The sequence below is a fragment of the Struthio camelus genome, chromosome 1 (genome assembly GCF_040807025.1).
Source record: "Struthio camelus isolate bStrCam1 chromosome 1, bStrCam1.hap1, whole genome shotgun sequence".
In the NCBI taxonomy this organism is placed as follows: domain Eukaryota; kingdom Metazoa; phylum Chordata; class Aves; order Struthioniformes; family Struthionidae; genus Struthio; species Struthio camelus.
Window position 1 is genome coordinate 6,825,569 of NC_090942.1, and position 15,125 is coordinate 6,840,693.

General features: G+C 45.0%; 1 protein-coding gene across 43 annotated transcripts in view; it reads left to right on the plus strand.

The window, feature by feature from the left end:
- Positions 1–15,125, plus strand: part of CELF2 (CUGBP Elav-like family member 2) — a 354,164-nt gene that overhangs the window by 142,580 nt on the left and 196,459 nt on the right. Inside the window, exon 1 of one of the 43 annotated variants that reach the window (XM_068909844.1) lies at positions 4,613–4,989. The exons of 40 other annotated variants lie outside the window; for them this stretch is intronic. The gene's annotated coding sequence lies outside the window, so the exon portion shown is untranslated. Of the gene's footprint in view, positions 1–4,612; positions 4,990–15,125 lie in introns of those variants that run through there. 2 more of the 43 variants (XM_068910292.1, XM_068909416.1) reach the window with 2 other exon arrangements.

Consider the following 15,125-nt stretch of genomic DNA (forward strand, 5'->3'; position numbering starts at 1 on the left):
TTCAATGTTAATGCAATTTTAAGAGTACCACTCAAACCCACTCCAGATAAAGGAAGTTTTGTAACAGCCTCTTCCTGCCTTTTCCTTGCATTTTAGTTTCACATTTGGGGAAGTCTCCTCTTGCTTAAAACTGTATATATTAAACTGCATGAGAAAGGGGTATTTTGCAGGGGTCATTTGGTTTTTTTGATCAAGGTTATGTTAGTTCTGCTACTCTCAAAACTGGAAAGCTAAGGGTTAGCGAGAGACTTTGTATTTCTTTATTTTCGAGCCAACATTTAAATTGAAATATGCTTTCTTATATATTACATCTGAATATCGGTTCTCTTTTCAGGATCTTTTACCTCTGGGACGCTGACTTGGATCAGCTGTTTTGTGCTTTTTTGTTTTTGTTTTTGTTTTTTTCCTCTTGCAACAGCTGTTCAGTGCATGGAATAAGCTAGTGGACTCGGTCCAGTTTGTAGTGGGAAAGTGTCCATGTCAAAAGCACCATCTCAATTGGCACCACGTAACATCCTTGTCTCAGCAAAGCGGCCAGGAATTGAACGAGCATGAATAATGAACCCTTTGCAATTGTCCAGGTCAGGTTGACAGCAATCTTGCCTCTGTGTATAGATACATTTGGCAAAGCTTCTGGATTTCCAGGCACGCAGAGGCTTTGCTTAAAGACTAATTCGTAAAAATTAAAAAAAAAAGGGGCACCAAGTTTCAAGTTGCTTTAGTTCCTGTTACTGATGAATATGATGATGTAGTTTTGTTAGCCTGTTAATACAAAGATGATCTACTTCTTACCCTGAACGGTTTTCACTTTAAAATGGCAGCCAGAGGAACAATAAAAGGTGGCTTTGTGTATTTCAGTAATCCAGGATATGAGATTTAAATAGCATGGGTTGTCACATGACCTAAATTTTCAAATTTGGATGTCTAAAGTTAGACACTGAAAATCAGGCCAATTATTTTAGTCTTCCTACCCATTTTTGCAAGCACAGAAATATACTGTAAAGCCTCGTGTTCATTTTCTGTGGAAGTAATGATAGCTTAGTTTTAACTCGGTGCTTTTTCTCTGAGGAGCTCTAAGTGTTTTTATGAAGTGTGTCAATGTCTTGGTGAAGTAAGAAAATTTGATATAGAGGCGCAAAGAATTTGAATCTGTGTTCAGATCTGATTGTACAACTATCCTTTCGACCGAGCCTAGAATCCTTGGAGGTATTCACAAGGAGGACCGTCTTTCTAGGCTTCCTCTACAATCCATGGAGAATGAGGGGCTCCAGGTCTGAAATGTCCTGTAGGAGGCCAACAGTGGTGCCTACATCACTCATCTGAGAAACTTTTTCTCTTGTGTCCTTACAGGGGACCTAAGGGACTGGATTTCTGTGTCTAAAAGTAGCTTTTGTGAGCCCCTCTGTTGTTGGACTAATTCAGCACAAAGAGGGTAGCGATTCTCCCGTGGTTGCCACCTGGAGGACTTCTGTCGTTTCAGATCCTGCTTTCACTTCTCTTCAGGAGATACCTGGATCAAATTCTGTAAAGTCCCCAGGTGGGGCTGATTAATCTTGAACTTGCCAAGTGTTTATTTACTCAGGGGTAAACCTTTCCCTTTGAAGGGCCTAGCAGGAGACCCTTCTGTTGCACAAAAATGAGACCAGCGTTTTCTCACAGGTTTGTCTTTGCATAGTCTGTTCGAGTCGATGAAGAACGTCATGTTAATTGGCTGGGCTTGTATGACCTATCCAGTTGCTCTCAGGACTCCATCCAAGCCAACGAGCTGAAAGCAGCGAGCTCGGAGAAAGGGAAAGAAGCATCCCAGATTTTGGCCTGTCTCAGAAGCTCTTCAGCAAATGCTGAAAATGAGGATGGAGATGTAGGTTGATGTGCTTTGGGAAGCTTCCATGGAAAATATTTTTCTTTGCAACACGTCATGTCTTTGGTATTGCAGTTTCTTTTGTAGAAATATGCCAGGTTTCTGCAGAGGACTAGTTCTCCACTCTGGAGTGAAACTGGGTAAAAAAAAAGAAAAGAAAAGAAAAGAAAAAAAGAAAGAAAGAAAGAGATTGATGTAGATGAACTAACAAGCTACTAATAGGGTGCTACCTAGACTGACCTTGTTTGAATGAAGGACTCGAACCTCAGCATCCCTTATATCAACTGAGTTCCCTGTCTGCAAAATTGTTTGGTGATTTCCTGGGCAGTGCTGGAAGGAGTATGGCCTTTCCATCTCTGCTTTTCGTAACCATTCAAGGCTCGAAAGGACAGTGCAAGGCAAATCTATTCTTTCAAATTGAATGTCTCCTGGCCTGTAGAGACCATAATAATTCTTATTTGTGTGCAAGTCTCATCGTTCGTCTCATCAATCTCCCCTCACTGGAAGATGATCTACAGACTGACTGTTTATGGTCCGGATCTCAGCTCTGTCTTGAACTCCTTTTACTGAATAAATTGTTGCTCATTTTCAACCCTAAACTGCAAGATCTTTAAAGAAAAGACCATTTCCTTGGTCTGTGTTCATGCACACCCGCGGAACATGATCCATGAAAGATCTGAGCAGCTTCTACAGTGCAAATAATCACTTGAGAATTACAAGTTTAACCTCTGCAGATACAAATGAAGGTATTTTCTGGTTGTTGCGGGGTGGAAGAAAAAAAAAATTGTGCATAAAGAAGATGGCATCTGGTAGGCTGCTTGAAAAAGGGCCAGTCTATTGGGAGTTAGTGCTAAGAGGCCTCTAAGTTCCTTTCATCAAAATTACTGCAGCCAAAAAAATACCACTCCACATTTGTGGCTAATTTCACCTCTGTTTATTCTCCCCTCCTGTTCCCTGAAGAGTGTAGATGAGGTTTAAGTTAGTCTTAATAGTAATAGGTTTGGAATCTAGCACACTTTCACAAAATTAACCTTGCTTCTGTTGATCTGGGAATTAAAATGCTTCATTAATTTAGCGAGTCCTGGTTTGACAGCCAAATAATGCATTTTGTGACTTGTACTCTTAAGTCTCAAATTCTCATCTGCCATCCTCCCTGAGTGTCTCTGACAGTCGGGGCAGCCTGGAGAGCTGCGTGGCCTGGAAAGGAGGAGAGTTGGCATCTGTGCATATAGACATACAAGTATTAAAATACAATTTGGTGTGAGCGGCTGTGCTGTGTCCAAGCACATCTTAAAGCACCGCGTGAGTAAGAAACTATTGTGAAACCTGTGTTCATCCCCGCCTTTTGAATATCTGCTTGGTTTTTTTCTTTTTTGCTCTGTCTTTCCTCCTTTGCCAGTGCAGCTCAACGCAAGCAAGGACATTCGTTGCAAAGGAAGAATGGCTCAGAGGCATGATGGGTTGCTGCACTGTACATTGAGGGGGAGCAAAAAATATATATATATCTGTATTAAAGGAAGGGATTTGTCATCTCTGATCTTTTCACTGGACACGATGCAGTACCGGCTCCAGGGAACCCCAGTATAAGTGTACGCATGCGGTTTAGTCGCTCTGTACTTGCGTATTTGAAAACTTGGTGACGAGAGTGCTCTCACATTACTAGTTTTGGTTGCTCTGCAAGATGCTCTATATTGTTGTCTTAGAGCCGTTTTGCAGCAAACAGGTCCGGGAGCTACGTGACCCGTGCTGTGATTCTGCAGCGAGTTCAGGGACCGTGCGGCTCGGTGGGACGCAGCTGCAGAGGAATCGCTTGGTGTCTTTGCAGTTTTCCACCTCGCGGAAAACTTCTTCTTTAAAGCCGTTATAAATGCGTTTGATGCCCTAGGATCACTTCTGGGTGCGTTATAGTGTGTCTTGTGAACGGCTCCACTTCTGGGCTGTGAGAACGTGCTCTCCAATCGCATGGGCACGGCCCAGGCAAGCAGCTACGAAGCGCAACTGTGCCAAGACCCCGGTATCCTCAAGGCTCCATAAAACTAACCGTAAAGCACTGAAAAGAGAAAACGAGCTGAAAAAGCTTATTTTATTGAATCGAAGGATTTTGCCTCCTGTTTTGCGTCGCCTCGAAAAAGAGCAGTCCAGCACTTTCAAAAGAAAACGGTACGGCGTGAGGCATCCCTTGATTCTGCATGACGAGGGTGAAGAGGGGAAAACCGGTCCGGTACTCCCGCTGGACGAGTACTCCTCCGCATACCGTCCACAGGGGAGGCAGCAAGCCAAAAAAAAAACCCCAGCGCCAAAGATTCAGGTGAATTTGCACTTCGCTCTCGTGCCAACTCGGTTTTGCAATGGCGCATTGGCGCCGGCCGACGCGCCGAGCCGAGCCGATGCGCCGCCACATCCCCGCTCTCTGCCTGGCTGGCGACCCGCGCGGGGCGGGTGCCGTTCTTCACGTGTCCTTTCTTTGCTCGAGTTGCCCTAAGTGAAGAGGAGCCTGCGGGTCGCGCCGGGGAGGCGAAACGGCCTTTGCTTTGCCCGGGCCGCGCAGCGAAAGGCGACGGCGGTCTTGGCCGCGCGCTGCTTCCTTAAGGGCCGTGATTTTCGCCCTTAGATCCCCCTTAGTGCGGGTCGGGGAGCGAAATTCAGTATTCCTGCCTCGCTTTTGGGAGGGGAGAGGGTTAATTTTGCTCTCCTGTTGTCTAGGAAACAGCGGTTGTACTGGCTTCCCTTTTTGAGAACAGAGAGTGAATTCGGAGAGCGGCGGAGATAGATAAAAAGCCACCGATTAGGAGCTAGAATTAGGCAGCGTTTGAGAGAGCAAGATAAGTTTGCGTTCGGCGGAAACTCTCGGCTTTGAAAAAAGGAGACGGAGAGAGACACCAGCAATTGCAGTTGGGGCGCTCGCGCTGCAAACAAGCTATCCGTCTAACTTAGCGCTGTAAATAGCAAAATTGGAGACGAGAGCTAATGGCCGGGAACAAGGGAACAACAGCAAAAAATAGCTCTGACAGTCGACGTGACGGGCAGCGAGCGACGGGCGCGTTTCAGCGCAAGCTCAACACGGCTGTGCTTGGAACGAGGCGCTAAAATATAAAGCTGGATGCAACGCGGCACGTTCAGCTGGAAATGTAGGTTATGTGCTTGGTACTAATTCATGTCCCAGCAACAGGGGAAAAAAAAAAAAAAATCTCTTCTTTAATTCAGATGGGAGTCGGGCTGTAGATTTTTCTGACGAAAAAGCTCCGGATAATTCTTTTCTTATGTATTATTAATAGTTCTATTACACTTAATCTTAGGTGCTCAGAATTATCCTCCGGAGGTGTCTCTGCCTCTCTCGCCGTTGGTCCCAGCCGAAGCCTGGGGTGACTCCGCTCCTGGGTGGGTGACTCTGGGCTTCGGGAACGGGCCCGCGGATGCAGATACGGCAATTTGTGCGGGACTGATTTACTTGCACGCGATTCAGCAGTTGCGTTTTTGGGAGGGGTTTTCGTGTTGCCCTCCAAAAGGACCAATCTGAAGGATTGCAGAGTCTCCGGAAAGAAATACGGGAACAAATGAGTGGAAAGGAGGAGGGAGTGATGGAAAAGGTGCACGTGGGAACCGGTTCAGCGCAAGCAGGTAGCCAAGGACCAGTGTTCTTCATGTGTTTGCAGGAGCAAAAAAAAAGGGCAGTGTCAGAGACAGTAATGGCAGACGGGGGAAAAAAAACCTCCTTTCAGGGTACGCAGTTGCTATGTGGTGGTCCAAAGCAAACGAACAAGCAAGCCAAACCCAGCAAGACAAAAAACAAATCACAGGCAAAATCCCACCGGCTGTTCCTTTGCACTGCTGCCCGCAAGCCGTCCCTTGCAGAAGTGGTCCGTATTAATGTCCAAACGTGCCATGCTTCTCGGTGGCAAATCGCAGGTTTGAGTCCCCTTTTCCCTTCTCGAAGGGCAGCGAGAGCCCTAAAGACAGTGCGTATAATGATGCCTTCAGGGATGCTGAAGGAGGAACCCAGCTCCTGCAGCAGGACGTAGCCCGATCCCTTCGTCTCTGCTTCGGTGCTGCTCTGGCCTCGTCTCTCCCTGATGTCAACCTCCGTAGGCTGCTGCAGCGTTATGTAACTGCTCTCCCGGCAGCCTTTTTTTGGGGGGGGGAAGCTGCCGGTTCACCCCATGCACGGGTGCCGCAGCACGGCTCCGGTGGGCGCCGAGTGCCGCTTCCGCGGGGAGCTGGGCGAGGAGGTGCAGGGCGCTGCAGCAACCCTGTTTCCAGCTCTCTCCCCTGCATCAGAGCCGGGACAAGGCGTGCGGCGATGTCTCGGTGCCACGAGTAGGGCAAAAGAGGCATTTGCAAAGGGCGCGGGCTTCGAAAGCGGAGCCGGGCAGGGCGTGTGGTTTTCCACCTGTGAAATAGGCAGTGTATATTTTGAAAGCGTTTTTTGAAAATCAGGAAGTTGGAGTCCAGAGGGAAAGGGAAGAAGAAAAGAGAGGGGAGCCGAGAAGGAACAAAAAGAGGTTTCAGGGTTTTGGAGTTCTTTTGTTTTTTTTTTTAACCGATCATTAAAGCTTTCTCTACTGCTCATCATTAGTCAGTTCTAAGGAACTGTCCCAAAGCGTGTCTTATCTTCCCGGGATTCGTTTGTTGTGCTCATAATAATTTCTAATGGCAGAGCATTTTGAAGGAGTGTTTCCTTTCCGTGCTGATAGAGAGCATGTCAGCCAGGAAAATAATTACATTGACATTCTCTAGATGCAATTGGGGATTGCGTCCTGTAGGTGAGCCCAAAAAAAAAAAAAAAACCCAAAAAACTTTCAGATGAACAGAATCTCATGCTCAAATGACTTAGTTTTTTTTAATTTCCTAAAAAGTGGACTGCAGAGAGGGTGGCATCCACCAAGCTTGCGCAGAGCAGCTTTCCCTAGAGTAACTTCTCGCCTGATTCACTAGATTGTGCCAACTCCAGCGAAGTCTTCTCTCCTCTGCTGCTAGCATGGCTGTAATTCCTGGTGCTCCCCCGGGAATTTGGCTCTTGGAAAGCTAAGTGATTTATAAATTTTTTAAGAAGTGGTGCATACACGTGATTTAAAGGAGAACGGCGCAGAGCCAAAAAGAGTGCAGCTTCGGGAGGGTGTCGCACCGTAACTCGCTCACGTGAGTCCTCTGCCAAAATGGGGCGGAAAACTGACAATCTGTTAGGGCAGCTCAAGTTTTAGCTTAGTGTTGGTGCAAGGTCGTAGCCCCTAGAGCCTAAAAGCTCTTGGTTTATGCAGAAAAATGTTAAGGATAGAGCAAAATGTATTTCTAGCCTGCTAATCTGCATTAAAATATTTTTGCTGCTTCTCAATAATTTTTAAGGCAAGGCAAAACCTACCCAGCTACTTAACTTAGAGCGCTCTTATGGGCTGGCAAAGCAAAATATTTTTAAGAGCGTTAAGAATCCAGGTGATCAATTTTTTTTTTTTTTTTAACTTACCAAAAAATCATTTAACTGAGAAATTATTTTGAGACTTTCTGTTTTGCTCCACAAAGTTGCATGTCCTTTGGCATTCGCTCAGACTTGTGAGCTGCCTTCTCCTCGCATCCCTCAGCACGGTGCTTTTCGATCCGGGAGACGGGAAGGCAGCTGCAAGCAGCCCCCTTTCCCCGAGCCTGGGGTTTCTGGGCAGCCGAGGAAAGGAGCAGGGAGCAGGAGGGCCGCGGGGAGCCCGAGCCGGGCTGCTCCTCGCTGTATTCGTCACGGAGAAACTCGATATTTGGGTATGCGAGGAGAGCACATTGGTTTCTGAAAGGGTAAAGTTCAGGTACTCACCAAATTGTGGACTTGCCCCTGCAATGCTTCGTGCAGGGATACCAATACAGGCGCTTTAATATGCCCGTTAAAGGAGTTTAATACTAGCCTGTTCACCCTCGCTCCTCGCCAAGGTCCAGGTGAAGAATTAGGTGCTCCGCGGGCGCAGGTCACAGCCGGAGCAGCAGCAGGACTGGAAGATGCCGCTCTGTGCCCTGCTCCGGTTGTTCGGGTGTCGTTGCTAGAGAAACGCAAACCCTCGGACTGGGATTGTGGCGGAAGAAAAAGCCTTTCGGCTCATGTTTGGTCACGTTTAAAAGAGCGGGGGAGGAAGGAGGGACCTTGTAAAAACGCTGTTCATCCACTAGAGAGCATATAGGCAGTGCTCCTCCTTGGAGGAAACACCAATGTCACGCTCTTACTGTGCACGGTAAGGCAATGCCGGTTCAAGCGCTTACAGCAGTTCCACCTCTCCTGGTTGCGGATGGAGAGCAGAGGGTGTGCGAGCCGGAAGGAGGCTTTGCGAATACCTAACTTCCGTGGTCGAAGGCTCTTACCTCTCCGTTCGGGTTCAATACCTCCTGTTCTCCTCCTGGAAATCGTAAATTCTTTGCAAAGCTCCCGAGAAATCCAGCAGCGCGCTCGAGGTGCTGCAGAGGTGCGGGCGTTTCGTGGCTTTTGTAGGATTCGGGTGTTTTGTAGGATTTTGTTGTGAGCTGTGATGGGTGTGAAGGCACTTCCGCTAACCAAGCGGCGTGAGACCTGGCTCGTTGTGCAGGTGGTCCATGGGAGGAGCGAGAGCCCAGAAGGTGACGTCCTCCGACGTCTAACGCTATTAATGTTGGCGCGTAGGCATTGCACAGCCCTTTCAGAGCAGGTTTGGTTACGGAGCACACTTTTTTTCTCCCTCCGCAACTGAATTTCCGTTTTTACCCTCTCTCTAAACTGCCTTCTTCGGTGTGTATTCGAAACAGTAGGGATCTGCATGTTTTAAATGGATGGTGGTAGCCCCACTAATTAATTAACTGTCCCCCCCCCCGCCCCATGGGTGTCAGTTTTACCTTTCCCCAAGGCAATATTAATGATTATTAATACAATGCTTGTTAGAAGTAGTTTTTTCCACTGACTCATTTCTCTGTTACCCTAGTTAACCTTATTTCCTCTATCCGTAGATTACAGGTCATTCTGCTTACCTCTGTAACATGCCTTGAGAAGCAGGCATGAAAAATACTGTATAAACACTAGGTAACTCTTGTGATACGTATCTCTTCCTTTGACTTTTTGCTCTGTGCATGTCTCATTTGATGGGTGGTAAAATCCTTCAGAGAGGATTTGCTACGTTCGTTATAGAGCAACATGCTTTTGGGGCATCCCGAATGGAAATTCATTTCATGGTCTTTCCTCGTGACGGGTAAAATGGTGTGTTTTTACTTTTCATGTGCCACATATCCAACTTAATAGCTGGCAAAACAGCTGTGTAATATTTAGACACCGAATGGATTTCTATTGAGAGTAATGAAAGACACGGTCAGGATTTTATAGAGGTGATTTACCCCCAGCATCAAGCAAAACTTTCTTTTTATTGCCTTTTGCAAGTGATCAATTGATCCACTTATATTGTAACCTGGAGTTAGGAGCAGAATTGTATGTTACTATCTACTGTCTTTATTGCAATAAAATGACTGTTGAAGTCCATTACTTTTGGGGGGAAAAAATTGCATGCACTTAATTTTAACTGCCACAGTAGTATACTGGTGCATATATAAATCCTGATGAAGGAAATCAAGCAATTAGGGTTAGTAATGAATAACACGGTGCATCTAGTCATTTTGGAGCATTTACATTTTGATTCGGATTGATTTTTCTCATATTTGCAAAGCGCACAGATATCAGTAATGCCTCTCTATCCTTATGCTATATTTTAAAATGTCATCATGTTGACTTCCGGGACATCGATCTGTTATGTGACAGCATATTATGATTAAATTATGATTAAAGTGCCCCGTTAACATAGCTGAGGTAGAATGTAAGCGTATGTGTTCATTGTTCTCTCTTTCAGGGTTCTTGAAAATTATGCTTGCCCTGCATAGTTTATGTTTCAGGCAACTTTATTTTTCCTCTTTGAGTGACAGCAAGTATTTTTTGTGTGTGTGTGTGTGTGTGTGTGTGTGTTTGTAAGCATGAAGATAGCTGCATTATAGGTTTTTATTTGGATTGCTATTTGGATGATAAAAAGGAAGCAACTGCCACCAGGACAATAAAGTGGACCAACTTTCCCAGGTGCATATCATACTTTGCAACGTATGTAACCAGAGAAACTGTGAATTATGTAAACTTCTAAATAGGATTCTGGGTGTAACTTATGACTGGGCTGGCTGGAAGGATACCTCTTGTTACTCCTCTGCACTTTCTGAAGCAACGTTGTTCTGGCTGTTTTTCAGAAGTGCAAAACTTTGTTATTGGAAACAAAAAAATCAAGGCATTAAGTGTCGTACTCCTGTTTTTTTACAATGAAAGAGTTAGGAGGTTTTTGCAGGCTGAAATTAAGTTGTATCGGGTACTGAAGATTTGCCTGCTCCACCGACTCCAGGTAGGGCTGAGGATGAGCTAGCTGGAGAGGACAAATGTGGTCGCCTTCTCCAGTCAGATACGTGTGCAGCTGGCCAGTTTGGGTGGTGGTTTCGTTTTGTTTTCTGCGTTGCCTCACCAAGGAGTGTTTTAATGCCTTGTCTGTTGGGTCCCCTTACGTTGGCGTGCCTGTCCTTCTCAATTAAACCGAATCCCATTGTTTGTTTTTACATATAGTTCTTGAGGGACACCTCTCCTCGCATCTTGCATTCCTGCATAAACCCAGTGCAACTTCACCAGAATAGACCTTTAACATTTTACCTTTGTGTAAATCTTGCTACTTTATTTTTCCCATTTTTCAACTTTGCTGTTTTTCACGTGGTATCTGCTGCTCTGCTGTTGGGCCATGGGCACCACATGGTGATTTGCATCCCCACGGCTGGGTTAGGTGCTTTGCGAAGGCGGCCAAATTTTCTGAGGTAGCATCCGGGTTGCGTCAGGCCGGTTGCCTTTAGGCAATACGGCCTGGAAATTTCAGAATTTCACAACTGAGTGTTTGAACTTGATGCTCATTGTTCAATACCTGGTATGGGGTACCGGCTATTGTACCCTGCAATTGCTAGGCACTGAAAAATCATCAGACTTAGTGGCAAGGTATTAAAAATATAATCAAATTGAATTTTTAGCTGCTTTTATGTTTGTGAGCTTCTGAATTCAAGCTACAGTATGTATGTAAATCTTCTTTATAGGATAAAGAGAAGGTGAGAATGGGTTTTCACTTAATCATTTCACTATAAGATCATAGGCTTTAAAAAAACCAATTGAGAGACTCAAGAAAAAGTGAGTTTGATATGTGCTGTCAGCTGCGTATTCGTTTCACTTGCATAAACACTCTAATTAAGAGAAGAAATGTTACATTTTCCATTTTTTATTAACCTTCACATGTCTTGGGTGGAAAATGGGAATGTTTATAGACTTCAGTAATCTTTATTCAAGTTCTGCTTTTAAAAGCTTGAGGTAGAAGTAAAAATCCCAAATATAGCATTTTCATAAGGTTTTGTAAATCTTTTGCTTTTATTATAGTTGATCTTTGTGTCTTGTAAGTAATTTGTCAGTTGTCTGGAAGAATTACCAATATCATTCAGTCGAGAGTGCATTAATATCTGTCCTTCACAAATCCATCTCAGAGAGCTTAAAAATATTAAACATCGTCTTTAAAGGCCACACCAAAGGATGTGTTTTTCTCGGTTTCGTCCTGTAAAAGGTGATGCAACTTCTAAAGTCTGAAGTGGATGCTGACGTCCTGCCGGAGAAGCATAACTAGAGCAGGCTCAGCATTTCGGGCGACTGCGCTGAACTCCACGGAGCGGTCAGATAATCAGCGCTCGCTGAGCCCCTTTCAGAAAACCTGGCTCTGCTAAGTGCCTCCTCTTCAGTCCTTGATATGACATTCAATAATTTCATTTTTGGCTTGGACCAAAAAACCCAAAAAACTTGCATTCCTCTCGCTGCCTTCTGTTTTTTATTTTGAATTTTAAGTCCGAGCCTTTTCTTTTTTCTCTCTTTTTTTTTCTTTTTCTTTTTTTCCAGATTTTGCTCTATATCAAGTGGCAGTCTCTTCTAAACTTTTCAAAATGAGCTTTCCGACATGGTGAGCTGCAGTGAGTTCGGTCCCAGTTTTCCACACTGGTTAATCTTTTGCCCTGTAACTCTTCGCTGATGGATTTTTTTTTTCCATTGGCTTAGTTCCCTTTAGTTTTCTTGGTGCTTTTTGAGTGTTGCTCGGTCTTATGGACGGTATAGAAAAAGGAGTAGGACGTTATTTAACTCTATAGAAATCTATGTGTATTTGCCAGTGCTGCGGTAAGCGATAAATATAATAAAATAGACAGACTGGTTTCCTTGCCAGTGTGCAGGGGAAAGCCTTAAACCAGGGCTGCTCTCCGTGATACTCCTGACTTTAACTTCCCTCTCGCATACCATCGCACTTGACTTATCCCGTGTAACTTGATCCTTTTACAAAGCCGGACTGGCTCCTCACGTGACCTTTCCTGCCTTTCTTATCTCGTTTCCAACCGCCTTTCCCCCCAGTTCAGAAAAATAACTCGGATGCGAAACTTGTAGAAGCCGCAACTGAATTTGGGCCCCTTGGGTTTGGAAGTGGCCCCCAGGCACGGGTGTGCGTTTTCCGCTCCTCCTCCTCCTCCTCCCCATCGGACTCGTTTGTTTTGTGTTTTGCTTCATGTAATTTTAATTATCACGGCTATCTCGCACCGGAGAAAGTCGGTGGTGAGACTCACCCCTGTGCGTAGCGTATCCTGTTGTCCAGGTGCTTCCTAGATTATCACATAGATGTTCTGGGGTCCCGATTGCAGCAGTCTCAGCATTTTATTTTATTTTATTTTATTTTATTTTATTTTATTTTATTTTATTTTATTTTATTTTACTTTATTTTATTTTACTTTATTTTACTTTATTTTATTTTATTTTATTGGAGGCGAGGAATTCTGCATTTCCTTGCAGCTGAGTACTTAAAAGCTAGTCTGAGCAAAATCTGTACAGTAGCGCCCACTAGAAGGTTTTCCTCTCTGCAAGCTTGGACGCAGGAGAGCTCCTGCTGCTCATCTTTGTGCTGCAAGTAATTTTGTGAGTAAATAAACTCACGTTTTCAGATTTTTTTGTTTGTAGCCATGTGGGCTAGGAAGTTACTTTCTCCATGTTTTGATGAGGTGAAGCCTGAGAACGGCACGTGCTGTAAACGGCTGAATCTAGTGGCTGGCTGTCTTCTTTCGGTTTTGATTTTGATTTGTATGGGTTTTTTTTTTTCTTTCTTTCTTTTTTGGGTGCGTCCAAAGGCTGATTTTCTATCAGAAAGTGTCCTTGTCAGCATTTCAGTAAGCGGAGGTCAAACCACGATATGAGAGCATGACTTACATATTCATAATTGCATAAATTGTCCCAAAAGAAGGTCTCTCTTCGTGCACTGCCCGTTTGCATGCTGAGCTAACAGTTCAGCGGGCACCACGTCCGCTGCTGCTTTACTGATGCTTTTATTGCCTTTTTTTTTTTTTTTTTTAAGCATAGGACTGCAAACTTTTTGAGACAAGAGCCTTAGCGCAAGCCCTTTCGGCGTGATAAGGGACGGGGGTTCGGTGCCTGAAAGGGAGGGCTCTGTCGCAGAGTAAGAAATCATTGAGCTGCTTCATTCAGCCACCCAAATACGCTGACCAGAGATTCCAGAATATCCTCCTAACCCAGCTCCAGCTTTGTTTTTATCACCCGGAAGTCTTGCAAGCACCTGCCTCCAAAAAAAAAAACAAAAAAACCAAAAAAACAAAACAGCCACCCAAAAAAGCCCAAAACAGACAGAAAAGAGGTAGTTGTTAACTAATAGTAACAGATGCAGAGGTATTTGGTGAAAACAGTTAGGATTAGTTACTTTAGTGAAAGTGAGGCAGTTTGCAACAGGAATTACAGCAGGCAAATCGTGTGAAAGCTAATGTAAACTTTAATTAAAAAAAAAAAGTTATTTTTTTATTTTTTTGGCTTAGACTGCTTTAAGGTTTACAGAAACGGATTTGGGGAGAAAGCTGTATAGCGAAGCCGAGAAATGGCTGCGTGATCAACAGCGGCAAAATCCACAGACGCGACCGGCTGAAGATGAAGAAAATAAGAGTGATAGTCACCTTAGCCCAGTTAGCGGGGTGGGGGGGGGACAGTCGTGCTGCCGGCGCCAGGTTCGCCCCGCGGATCCGCCGCCCTGCGGCGTGACCCGCTCCCCAGCGCCAGCCCTCGCCAAAGGCAACTCTGATTGTTATGAATGCCTTGAACTGCAGCCAGGTAATTACCTTCAGGAAATTTTCATTTTGCTAAACGTTAATCTATAGAGAGCGAGCGAGGAAGAGGGGGAGGGGGGGAAAAAAACTAAAAAAGAAAAAAAAGAAAAAAAAAAAGCAGCAAGTTTAATAGCATGCGAAACAAGCGGCCGCATCTGGGATTTGGTGCCTTCCCCTAAAAATGGCATTTGTTGCACTGAAAAGATCTCATTTGCAAAATAAACAAACAAATAAATAAATAAGTGGATAAAAGTCTGCCTTTGCTGATAGCGCACTTCACCAAAGCTTTACATTTTTTCACCTCTGTTGACTTCCCATTGCAGATTTGATCTTGCATGCAAAACCGATAGGGCAAGATAAATGTCTTCCCAATGGTTAGGGTAGAGGGAGCTTAATAGCAGGTCTGAGTTTGGTGGGGTTTGGAGGGGTTTTTTTTCTGTTTTTTGTTTTTTTTTTCCAAAAGTATACTGATACAGCCTCTATTGTTACGATGTCACAGCTGGTGGAGGATTTGACATTATCCCATTAACTGCTAACGTATAAATGCAAGACTGATGTGCTAGAATTAAAACACTGTGTAATGACCTTCCCTTGGTTCAGCCGTTAAAAATACATTAATACTCTGTCTTGCGGATTGGACCTTGCGCAATCTAGTCATCAATAACTGAGGTTTTTGGGTTTTTTTGCTTGGATGTCTGTGTTTACTTTCTGGGAAATTATTCTGACTTTGTCTTTGGCGAAGTAACAGCCGTCGACATCTAGGGCGCGCTGGTACCGCCTTTGTTTTACTTACGTGAATAGTAGCCAGGAGGAGGAAACTAGGTCTCCCTCCTTCTGGCTCGTACTCGAGGACTCACGTTGGCCGCCTCTGTCCGGTTCAGCATCCCCGCTGTCATCCCCATGGCACGCGAACCCGGAGCGCGGCGCGGAAACGGAGGAGGTCACGAAGCGGAGGCCGTGCTGCGTGCAGGCAGCTTGGCTTTCAGCTGCTCGGGGGCCGTGCGTCTCCTCGCGCGGGACCGCCGCCTCAGTCCGTTGTCATTTCGCCTTTACGGATGAGTTGGGGTAGCTTGGACTGAACGGGGAG